Source organism: Phalangium opilio, unplaced genomic scaffold (genome assembly GCF_054372755.1).
Source record: "Phalangium opilio isolate 3A_F unplaced genomic scaffold, DU_Popi_V2 ptg000094l_1, whole genome shotgun sequence".
Lineage (NCBI taxonomy): Eukaryota > Metazoa > Arthropoda > Arachnida > Opiliones > Phalangiidae > Phalangium > Phalangium opilio.
Window position 1 is genome coordinate 621798 of NW_028324199.1, and position 12203 is coordinate 634000.

Consider the following 12203-nt stretch of genomic DNA (forward strand, 5'->3'; position numbering starts at 1 on the left):
TCGGGTTTTTTCGATCTCCTCTCTTTACCTGTCAATATTTGATTGATCGATTATATAGGCTTATAACAAAAGATGGTTTTGTAGGAATAAAGACCATAATATAAAGTAAAAAATAATGGCAATTTTTATTTTAATTACTAATCACAATTAATAATAAAAAAAAGTCTGCAGACAAAAAAAGCCCCAATTAATTAAATGCTTAAAAACTATACAATTATATACAACTTTACAAATTTAAATTTACTTAAGATACCCGTAAGGGGTCGTGGTGTAGTCTGGGAAAACTCTGACTTTATCGACAACGGCTTGATATGTTTTTGTATGTTTGTGAGCTATCTCGTTTTCTGCAATGTCAGTTGATTTGACTAGAATAGTATCATCGTTTAATGGCCCAGACCGTTTTGAACAGAATTAGGGACTCATTTGCTCAATCTCATATTCAACCACCTACTCCACAACCAAATCTCAACAATCAACTGTAAGTGAAAACACCGAATAACTTTATCATACCTTCAAAGTCAAAACTAAAGATCTCGAAAAATTAGTTTTAGAACTCTACGCGAGAAAACGACTTAACGCGTTGTATATCAAAGAACAACTTAATGCCTTGCGTAAGATTTAAAAATAATATCTCACGCGGTAATCTAAAACACGATCTCCGACATTGGTGGACATTCTTTGCGACAGGTCTTTACGGCTTGAAAGGTGATGACCTAATCATCTTTATCGAGAGATTTTCTTGGAAGCCTGGGGTTGATATTTAGCCTGAGGGTATATTGACTGATGCTTATTTTATTGTCCTTTCTTCAATTGGCTACATACCAGGTGGTTTAGGACCTTAAAAGGGGGCGTGGCTAAACCATTTGTATTGTTATCAATGGAATCTGTATTTGGAGTGATTTATGACTCACACAAACGTGTTAAGACATTCCATCGGCTTTTTTATTTATACGTAACCATGTTCAGACGTTCTATGGTAGATCGTGAAAGATAGGCTTATGCTATTTTAGGCTTATTCTATGGTAGATCCTGGTAGGCCTATATGCTGTATTAGTTCTTGAAAGAGAGGCTTTTGCTAGGTATATTCTTTGGTAAATGCTGACAAAATATAGTCTTATGCTAGGTTATTCTATGGTAGATCCTAAAGAAAGATAGGCTTCTGCTAAGTTATTCTATGTTAGATCAGGAGTGATTGGTCTATGCTAGGTTATTCTATGCTAGATCCTGAAACACAGGCTTATGCTAGGTTATTCTAGTTGTATACGTTGAAGAATCAGAGTTTGATTACTAACGGTTTTTCATACGATTACTACTAAAATACACATGAATATTGATTAAAATACGGGCATTTATATAAAACTACCTAAAAGACACGATTTTTACCCTGCAGAAGTGTCTTATTAGAAATTAATACTGAATTCCATACGAATATTACTAAACTACAAGGGATTTATATAAAATACATGCAAAAGTTATAGCTGAATTCTGGCTAAAATACACATGAATATTTATTAAAATACTGGCATTTCCTTAATACTACCTAAAAAACACCAATTTTACCATACACTAGTGGCTTATTATAAACTAATGCTGAATTTCATACAAATGATACTAAATTACAAGGGATTTATATACATTACATGCAAAAGTTATAGCTGACTACTACTAAAATACACATGAATATTTATTAAAATATTGGCATTTCCTTAATACTACCTAAAAAACACCAATTTTTACCATACACTAGTGGCTTATTATAAACTAATGCTGAATTTCATACAAATGATACCAAATTACAAGGGATTTATATACATTACATGCAAAAAATATAGCTGACTACTACTAAAATACACATGAATATTGATTATAATACTGGCATTTATATAATCCTCCCAAAAAAAACAATTTTACCCTGCACTAACGAATACGGAATTTCATACGAATATTACTAAACTACAAGGGATTTATATAAAATACATGCAAAAGTTATAGCTGAATACAGGCTAAAAAACACATGAATATGGATTAAAATACAAACATTGTTATAATGCAAAGTGAAACATACCCTTTTTTATGAAGCAAAAGTTGATTTATATTAACTATGATGCTTCCACAATTCTATTTCATCTCGAAAGTCACTGCTGTACCTGATTTAAATCTCTGGTGAATCATCTTTCCAATTGTAACACGGGCACAAGTCCTTAATTCGGTATTTAAACTCACCGCACAGAGTACTAAAGTTTCGCTCGTCAAGAAGATGTCTTCGCTTTTTTTGGGTCGACATACGGATAAGGTTTTTAGACTGAACTAAAACACAACGTCTGAAGTGCGCACAATCACGTGATGTGCAGAAATAATTTAATTGGCCGCAGACAGGCACGTCTTTTAAAGTCCCATCACAATGAGGGCAGTGTAGATGACTCGTACGTGGCATGGGGACATACCCTAGTTTTTTGAGGTTTCCATGAACATTTTCGGCCATACCGAAAGAGACGTGGTCAGATGAATGAAATATACCGGAATATTGCTTATTATGCTAAAAAACTTACCGATCTGAACATTTCAGAGTAAAGTATACACGAATATGGCTAGACCGTTTCATATGTTTTCTATTTAGCACACATTTTAAGGGACATTTTTACAAAAAAAAGAATTACATATTACGTAAGGTGCATCGGAGGAAACACGGGTTTGTCACCTGTGAAGCGTTGTTTGCGAGGCCCAAATTGATTACATTTAATACAATTAAAATCGAGGGACGTTTCGTCAATGCAGTCTTCGCAGACCGAGATGCTAACGCATAAGATGGCTTGATGCTCGAGTATCTACCCGTTATACGAAGGTATTTACTACCCCCCCCCCGCAAACCAATTTTTTGAGATGTTTACCCCCAATAAACCCCCCCCCCATCTGTGACGTATGCATTAGCTTTGAAAATATTCTTATTTTAATTAAAGAGGACCATTATAAAAAATGTACATTATACAAACTAACAATTACGAAAACCGTTCTCCTTTATGATCTATTATTTTGTATGCCAATAAGAAATCCATATTTAAATGCAATAAACTTAACTTTAATTTTTTAAATTTTACACTATTAGCATAAAATTTATACTGTCCTAGTTCTGGTATACGAAATCAGCGTATTAAAGGCACTTTTCCAATGCTCACGGACGATGACGGGCTAACGTGTTTCTTTGATGATCATAGAGACAGGTGACACGTGTCTCACCTTCTATATCCATGGCCTTTGGACAATCCACGTCATTCAAATTTATGACTTCTTTATTTAAAATATTAAAAAGAAAGAAACATTTTTGATTACCCTTGCAATATATACGGTCTGCGAACTGGGTACCTAACATGAGACAGCGACGAAGATTATGATAAGGCGTTTCTCCTCATCCAAATGAGATTCCGTGTAAATTTCTGGTGATGTAGCTATTGAGTCGTTGTGTAGACGAAGGAACCGTAGATTGACTATAAGGCGGTAAAAATGTCCATAACACTATTTCTGGAAGTTTAGTAACAGTAGCACAACTTAGTTCTTTAACTATCAGATCGCCTGCGAGGTTCCATTTTTCGTCCTTCCCGTGTAGATACTCAAAGTCAACTAGTACAGATTTCATGTTATCTAGAAGGTAGTTTCCTAAATGATGATTCTCCAAATGGTTGGAGTGCGGTTTATATACTTTTCAAAGTCCTTTCACTAAGTATATTAGCTATAGAATATAAATCACATGACGGAGGGGGCTGGCATGCTGAAACACGTATGACAATAGCTCTTAAGAGGTCCAATCGTTGTCCAAAAATTGACAGTAGGTATAACAATAGAACTGTGTTTTCGACAGAAGATTAAAAATGCAGAGACAACAATCTCTTTTTAATGTCAGGCGGTCAAACATTCTCCACAAAAGGTATATTGACAGATGTCTTAAAAGGGGATGTAAAGGTAAATAATGAGCCCTTGGCTAAAATTATTAGACAGATAATTATAGTTTTGTTGAACCCATGAACCCTTAAAGCATTAACGTCTGAAGTACTGTACCAAGAATGCGTACGAGATCTTAGATAAATCTTCAAACGTTTCTTTGTGATATTGTGTATACTAGTTTTTAGGTAACGTTTCAAAAACTTTAACGTAAGAATACGCCTACAGTCAAACCATTCAGCAGTGAGAAAAAATAGGCATTTCAACGTTTCTTATTGTATTGTGCATACTAGATTTAGCTAAGGTTTCAAAAACTGACATAAAAATACGCCTACAATCAAACCATACAATTCAACAAAAGGATTAATTATAACAAAGGAATTGATGCGTCATTCCATTAGTGGGTTTTACGACAGTAAACTTTGGTCTCCGAAGATGCATTGTTAAGAAAAAATTTCTTCAATCAATCAAATATTGACAGGTCTATTGAAATGCTAGGAGTAATAGACAAATAGGTCAAGATTACTATTGTATAATTTATTTACTGGTAAACTATTATGGAGTCAAGTACAAAAAAGTCGTCAAGAATACGTCAGATCTTGGAGATTAACCCTCCAAAAACTACTTATTGTATTATTTATTTTATTGATTTTAGGGGTACTGGAATTCCTTAATCTCTGGTTTCTGAACGTTGACATAAAAATACGCTTACAGTCTAACAATGGGACAGTCAAGGTCAATAGAGTAATTCGCAAAGCACCAAGGGCAAAGGCATCTTCATTTATAGTATTTATAATAAAAGAATTTAGCTTGAATAAGAAAAATATATCGTTGAATTGTTCAATCAAATATTGACAGGCCTATTTTTTAAAAAAAATGGGTGAGTAATCCATAGGAATATAATCAACAGGGAAGGGGGAAAAGTATTGGATAAATAAGATGATCGTATAGTTGTTCAATTTATCTATTCATAGATCACTAGGTAGAGTAGGATGGAAGCACCTTACGTATAACCAAAGGAGAAAATGTAATAGATAATAGCTAGGCATCCTAAAATACAATGGAACTGAAGGGTGGAGAAGCCGAGAAGATATATTCAGCAGGGGGAAGGTGTGGAGGATGTTCGACAAATAAGATCTAACCATAGATTAATAGGTTGAATTGTAGAATGACGATCCCTTAAGTATAACACAAGGAGAAAATGTATTAGACAAATCACAAAATGTTACTGTTTCGTGTATTCTGTTATATAACCATTTATAAAATCAATATCAGTTATAAAAGTATACAAAAACATTTTTTGATAATTTTTTTAGACTTTAATTTTTTATAATTTTTTTCTTAACTTTAATTTAAACTTTTTTCCTTAACTTTATTTTAAACTTTTTTCATTTCTTTTCTTAACTTTATTTTAAACTTTTTTCATTTCTTTTCTTAACTTTATTTTAAACTAATTTTTTAACAAAATACTTTTCAAACACATCTGCACAGATTTTTTCAGGTTTTTAGTACTTTTTTCCTTTTTTAAACATTGTAATAACTATCAAAGACTTTCGTTGTTGAATATAACGATAATCTTTATTAAAGTGTATTAGATATGCAAATTTATTATAATATCGCCAATCTAAAAGAACATATTCTTAAAGATAGTGTAAAATTATCAAATTTGCAGGAGGAAAAAATGGTGAAGAAGGGCAAGTCCGACTTCAGGTTGAAGGCGGTTATCCCTCCCTCTGCAGAGGGAGGGATAATACACTTGCCCTTCTTCACCATTTTTTCCTCCTGCAAATTTGATAATTTTACACTATCTTTAAGAATATGTTCTTTTAGATTGGCGATATTATAATAAATTTGCATATCTAATACACTTTAATAAAGATTATCGTTATATTCAACAACGAAAGTCTTTGATAGTTATTACAATGTTTAAAAAAGGAAAAAAGTACTAAAAACCTGAAAAAATCTTCACCATTTTTTCCTCCTGCAAATTTGATAATTTTACACTATCTTTAAGAATATGTTCTTTTAGATTGGCGATATTATAATAAATTTGCATATCTAATACACTTTAATAAAGATTATCGTTATATTCAACAACGAAAGTCTTTGATAGTTATTACAATGTTTAAAAAAGGAAAAAAGTACTAAAAACCTGAAAAAATCTTCACCATTTTTTCCTCCTGCAAATTTGATAATTTTACACTATCTTTAAGAATATGTTCTTTTAGATTGGCGATATTATAATAAATTTGCATATCAAATACACTTTAATAAAGATTATCGTTATATTCAACAACGAAAGTCTTTGATAGTTATTACAATGTTTAAAAAAGGAAAAAAGTACTAAAAACCTGAAAAAATCTGTGCAGATGTGTTTGAAAAGTATTTTGTTAAAAAATTAGTTTAAAATAAAGTTAAGAAAAGAAATGAAAAAAGTTTAAAATAAAGTTAAGAAAAGAAATGAAAAAAGTTTAAAATAAAGTTAAGGAAAAAAGTTTAAATTAAAGTTAAGAAAAAAATTATAAAAAATTAAAGTCTAAAAAAATTATCAAAAAATGTTTTTGTATACTTTTATAACTGATATTGATTTTATAAATGGTTATATAACAGAATACACGAAACAGTAACATTTTGTGATTTGTCTAATACATTTTCCCCTTGTGTTATACTTAAGGGATCGTCATTCTACAATTCAACCTATTAATCTATGGTTAGATCTTATTTGTCGAACATCCTCCACACCTTCCCCCTGCTGAATATATCTTCTCGGCTTCTCCACCCTTCAGTTCCATTGTATTTTAGGATGCCTAGCTATTATCTATTACATTTTCTCCTTTGGTTATACGTAAGGTGCTTCCATCCTACTCTACCTAGTGATCTATGAATAGATAAATTGAACAACTATACGATCATCTTATTTATCCAATACTTTTCCCCCTTCCCTGTTGATTATATTCCTATGGATTACTCACCCATTTTTTTAAAAAAATAGGCCTGTCAATATTTGATTGAACAATTCAACGATATATTTTTCTTATTCAAGCTAAATTCTTTTATTATAAATACTATAAATGAAGATGCCTTTGCCCTTGGTGCTTTGCGAATTACTCTATTGACCTTGACTGTCCCATTGTTAGACTGTAAGCGTATTTTTATGTCAACGTTCAGAAACCAGAGATTAAGGAATTCCAGTACCCCTAAAATCAATAAAATAAATAATACAATAAGTAGTTTTTGGAGGGTTAATCTCCAAGATCTGACGTATTCTTGACGACTTTTTTGTACTTGACTCCATAATAGTTTACCAGTAAATAAATTATACAATAGTAATCTTGACCTATTTGTCTATTACTCCTAGCATTTCAATAGACCTGTCAATATTTGATTGATTGAAGAAATTTTTTCTTAACAATGCATCTTCGGAGACCAAAGTTTACTGTCGTAAAACCCACTAATGGAATGACGCATCAATTCCTTTGTTATAATTAATCCTTTTGTTGAATTGTATGGTTTGATTGTAGGCGTATTTTTATGTCAGTTTTTGAAACCTTAGCTAAATCTAGTATGCACAATACAATAAGAAACGTTGAAATGCCTATTTTTTCTCACTGCTGAATGGTTTGACTGTAGGCGTATTCTTACGTTAAAGTTTTTGAAACGTTACCTAAAAACTAGTATACACAATATCACAAAGAAACGTTTGAAGATTTATCTAAGATCTCGTACGCATTCTTGGTACAGTACTTCAGACGTTAATGCTTTAAGGGTTCATGGGTTCAACAAAACTATAATTATCTGTCTAATAATTTTAGCCAAGGGCTCATTATTTACCTTTACATCCCCTTTTAAGACATCTGTCAATATACCTTTTGTGGAGAATGTTTGACCGCCTGACATTAAAAAGAGATTGTTGTCTCTGCATTTTTAATCTTCTGTCGAAAACACAGTTCTATTGTTATACCTACTGTCAATTTTTGGACAACGATTGGACCTCTTAAGAGCTATTGTCATACGTGTTTCAGCATGCCAGCCCCCTCCGTCATGTGATTTATATTCTATAGCTAATATACTTAGTGAAAGGACTTTGAAAAGTATATAAACCGCACTCCAACCATTTGGAGAATCATCATTTAGGAAACTACCTTCTAGATAACATGAAATCTGTACTAGTTGACTTTGAGTATCTACACGGGAAGGACGAAAAATGGAACCTCGCAGGCGATCTGATAGTTAAAGAACTAAGTTGTGCTACTGTTACTAAACTTCCAGAAATAGTGTTATGGACATTTTTACCGCCTTATAGTCAATCTACGGTTCCTTCGTCTACACAACGACTCAATAGCTACATCACCAGAAATTTACACGGAATCTCATTTGGATGAGGAGAAACGCCTTATCATAATCTTCGTCGCTGTCTCATGTTAGGTACCCAGTTCGCAGACCGTATATATTGCAAGGGTAATCAAAAATGTTTCTTTCTTTTTAATATTTTAAATAAAGAAGTCATAAATTTGAATGACGTGGATTGTCCAAAGGCCATGGATATAGAAGGTGAGACACGTGTCACCTGTCTCTATGATCATCAAAGAAACACGTTAGCCCGTCATCGTCCGTGAGCATTGGAAAAGTGCCTTTAATACGCTGATTTCGTATACCAGAACTAGGACAGTATAAATTTTATGCTAATAGTGTAAAATTTAAAAAATTAAAGTTAAGTTTATTGCATTTAAATATGGATTTCTTATTGGCATACAAAATAATAGATCATAAAGGAGAACGGTTTTCGTAATTGTTAGTTTGTATAATGTACATTTTTTATAATGGTCCTCTTTAATTAAAATAAGAATATTTTCAAAGCTAATGCATACGTCACAGATGGGGGGGGGTTTATTGGGGGTAAACATCTCAAAAAATTGGTTTGCGGGGGGGGGTAGTAAATACCTTCGTATAACGGGTAGATACTCGAGCATCAAGCCATCTTATGCGTTAGCATCTCGGTCTGCGAAGACTGCATTGACGAAACGTCCCTCGATTTTAATTGTATTAAATGTAATCAATTTGGGCCTCGCAAACAACGCTTCACAGGTGACAAACCCGTGTTTCCTCCGATGCACCTTACGTAATATGTAATTCTTTTTTTTGTAAAAATGTCCCTTAAAATGTGTGCTAAATAGAAAACATATGAAACGGTCTAGCCATATTCGTGTATACTTTACTCTGAAATGTTCAGATCGGTAAGTTTTTTAGCATAATAAGCAATATTCCGGTATATTTCATTCATCTGACCACGTCTCTTTCGGTATGGCCGAAAATGTTCATGGAAACCTCAAAAAACTAGGGTATGTCCCCATGCCACGTACGAGTCATCTACACTGCCCTCATTGTGATGGGACTTTAAAAGACGTGCCTGTCTGCGGCCAATTAAATTATTTCTGCACATCACGTGATTGTGCGCACTTCAGACGTTGTGTTTTAGTTCAGTCTAAAAACCTTATCCGTATGTCGACCCAAAAAAAGCGAAGACATCTTCTTGACGAGCGAAACTTTAGTACTCTGTGCGGTGAGTTTAAATACCGAATTAAGGACTTGTGCCCGTGTTACAATTGGAAAGATGATTCACCAGAGATTTAAATCAGGTACAGCAGTGACTTTCGAGATGAAATAGAATTGTGGAAGCATCATAGTTAATATAAATCAACTTTTGCTTCATAAAAAAGGGTATGTTTCACTTTGCATTATAACAATGTTTGTATTTTAATCCATATTCATGTGTTTTTTAGCCTGTATTCAGCTATAACTTTTGCATGTATTTTATATAAATCCCTTGTAGTTTAGTAATATTCGTATGAAATTCCGTATTCGTTAGTGCAGGGTAAAATTGTTTTTTTTGGGAGGATTATATAAATGCCAGTATTATAATCAATATTCATGTGTATTTTAGTAGTAGTCAGCTATATTTTTTGCATGTAATGTATATAAATCCCTTGTAATTTAGTATCATTTGTATGAAATTCAGCATTAGTTTATAATAAGCCACTAGTGTATGGTAAAAATTGGTGTTTTTTAGGTAGTATTAAGGAAATGCCAATATTTTAATAAATATTCATGTGTATTTTAGTAGTAGTCAGCTATAACTTTTGCATGTAATGTATATAAATCCCTTGTAATTTAGTATCATTTGTATGAAATTCAGCATTAGTTTATAATAAGCCACTAGTGTATGGTAAAATTGGTGTTTTTTAGGTAGTATTAAGGAAATGCCAGTATTTTAATAAATATTCATGTGTATTTTAGCCAGAATTCAGCTATAACTTTTGCATGTATTTTATATAAATCCCTTGTAGTTTAGTAATATTCGTATGGAATTCAGTATTAATTTCTAATAAGACACTTGTGCAGGGTAAAAATCGTGTCTTTTAGGTAGTTTTATATAAATGCCAGTATTTTAATCAATATTCATGTGTATTTTAGTAGTAATCGTATGAAAAACCGTTAGTAATCAAACTCTGATTCTTCAACGTATACAACTAGAATAACCTAGCATAAGCCTGTGTTTCAGGATCTAGCATAGAATAACCTAGCATAGACCAATCACTCCTGATCTAACATAGAATAACTTAGCAGAAGCCTATCTTTCTTTAGGATCTACCATAGAATAACCTAGCATAAGACTATATTTTGTCAGCATTTACCAAAGAATATACCTAGCAAAAGCCTCTCTTTCAAGAACTAATACAGCATATAGGCCTACCAGGATCTACCATAGAATAAGCCTAAAATAGCATAAGCCTATCTTTCACGATCTACCATAGAACGTCTGAACATGGTTACGTATAAATAAAAAAGCCGATGGAATGTCTTAACACGTTTGTGTGAGTCATAAATCACTCCAAATACAGATTCCATTGATAACAATACAAATGGTTTAGCCACGCCCCCTTTTAAGGTCCTAAACCACCTGGTATGTAGCCAATTGAAGAAAGGACAATAAAATAAGCATCAGTCAATATACCCTCAGGCTAAATATCAACCCCAGGCTTCCAAGAAAATCTCTCGATAAAGATGATTAGGTCATCACCTTTCAAGCCGTAAAGACCTGTCGCAAAGAATGTCCACCAATGTCGGAGATCGTGTTTTAGATTACCGCGTGAGATATTATTTTTAAATCTTACGCAAGACATTAAGTTGTTCTTTGATATACAACGCGTTAAGTCGTTTTCTCGCGTAGAGTTCTAAAACTAATTTTTCGAGATCTTTAGTTTTGACTTTGAAGGTATGATAAAGTTATTCGGTGTTTTCACTTACAGTTGATTGTTGAGATTTGGTTGTGGAGTAGGTGGTTGAATATGAGATTGAGCAAATGAGTCCCTAATTCTGTTCAAAACGGTCTGGGCCATTAAACGATGATACTATTCTAGTCAAATCAACTGACATTGCAGAAAACGAGATAGCTCACAAACATACAAAAACATATCAAGCCGTTGTCGATAAAGTCAGAGTTTTCCCAGACTACACCACGACCCCTTACGGGTATCTTAAGTAAATTTAAATTTGTAAAGTTGTATATAATTGTATAGTTTTTAAGCATTTAATTAATTGGGGCTTTTTTTTGTCTGCAGACTTTTTTTTATTATTAATTGTGATTAGTAATTAAAATAAAAATTGCCATTATTTTTTACTTTATATTATGGTCTTTATTCCTACAAAACCATCTTTTGTTATAAGCCTATATAATCGATCAATCAAATATTGACAGGTAAAGAGAGGAGATCGAAAAAACCCGACTCCTCCCCCTTGAGTGGCCGCCATCTTGAATTACCGTATACTGGCGCTCTACTCTCTCAACTTGGTGAGCTAAAGAATGAGTTAGAGCCATACGGGAAAGACGCCTATATTTGTGAGTTTGGAAGCGCAGGAGCAAAGAATTACTCTATGAACATATACGATCCTGCAACAGAAAAAATCACTAACATAATTAAAGTTAAAGGTTTTTATTTAAATTCATCAACAGAAAACCATGTAAACTTTGATATTATGAAGAAACTCTTAGGGGTTAACAACCAGGGGCAACCAGAAATGAACTCTGTACAAGTACCCATTGGGCCTCAAATTCGACGATTACCTAATCATACTTTAATTACAATTGATCAAACGAAAACATATCAAGCCGTTGTCGATAAAGTCAGAGTTTTCCCAGACTACACCACGACCCCTTACGGGTATCTTAAGTAAATTTAAATTTGTAAAGTTGTATATAATTGTATAGTTTT

General features: G+C 32.8%; 2 long non-coding RNA genes across 2 annotated transcripts; one reads left to right on the forward strand and one right to left on the reverse strand.

Annotated features, from left to right (window-relative positions):
* Window positions 1-2251: 2251 nt before the first annotated feature.
* On the reverse strand, window positions 2252-3478 carry LOC149637820 (uncharacterized). Its single transcript, XR_016372296.1, has 3 exons — window positions 3361-3478; window positions 2550-3285; window positions 2252-2445 (listed from the first exon to the last, which is right to left on the reverse strand). It is a non-coding gene; the product is annotated as an uncharacterized LOC149637820 (long non-coding RNA).
* A 4762-nt stretch (window positions 3479-8240) lies between these two features.
* On the forward strand, window positions 8241-8664 carry LOC149637821 (uncharacterized). Its single transcript, XR_016372297.1, has 2 exons — window positions 8241-8358; window positions 8434-8664. It is a non-coding gene; the product is annotated as an uncharacterized LOC149637821 (long non-coding RNA).
* Window positions 8665-12203: the final 3539 nt, after the last annotated feature.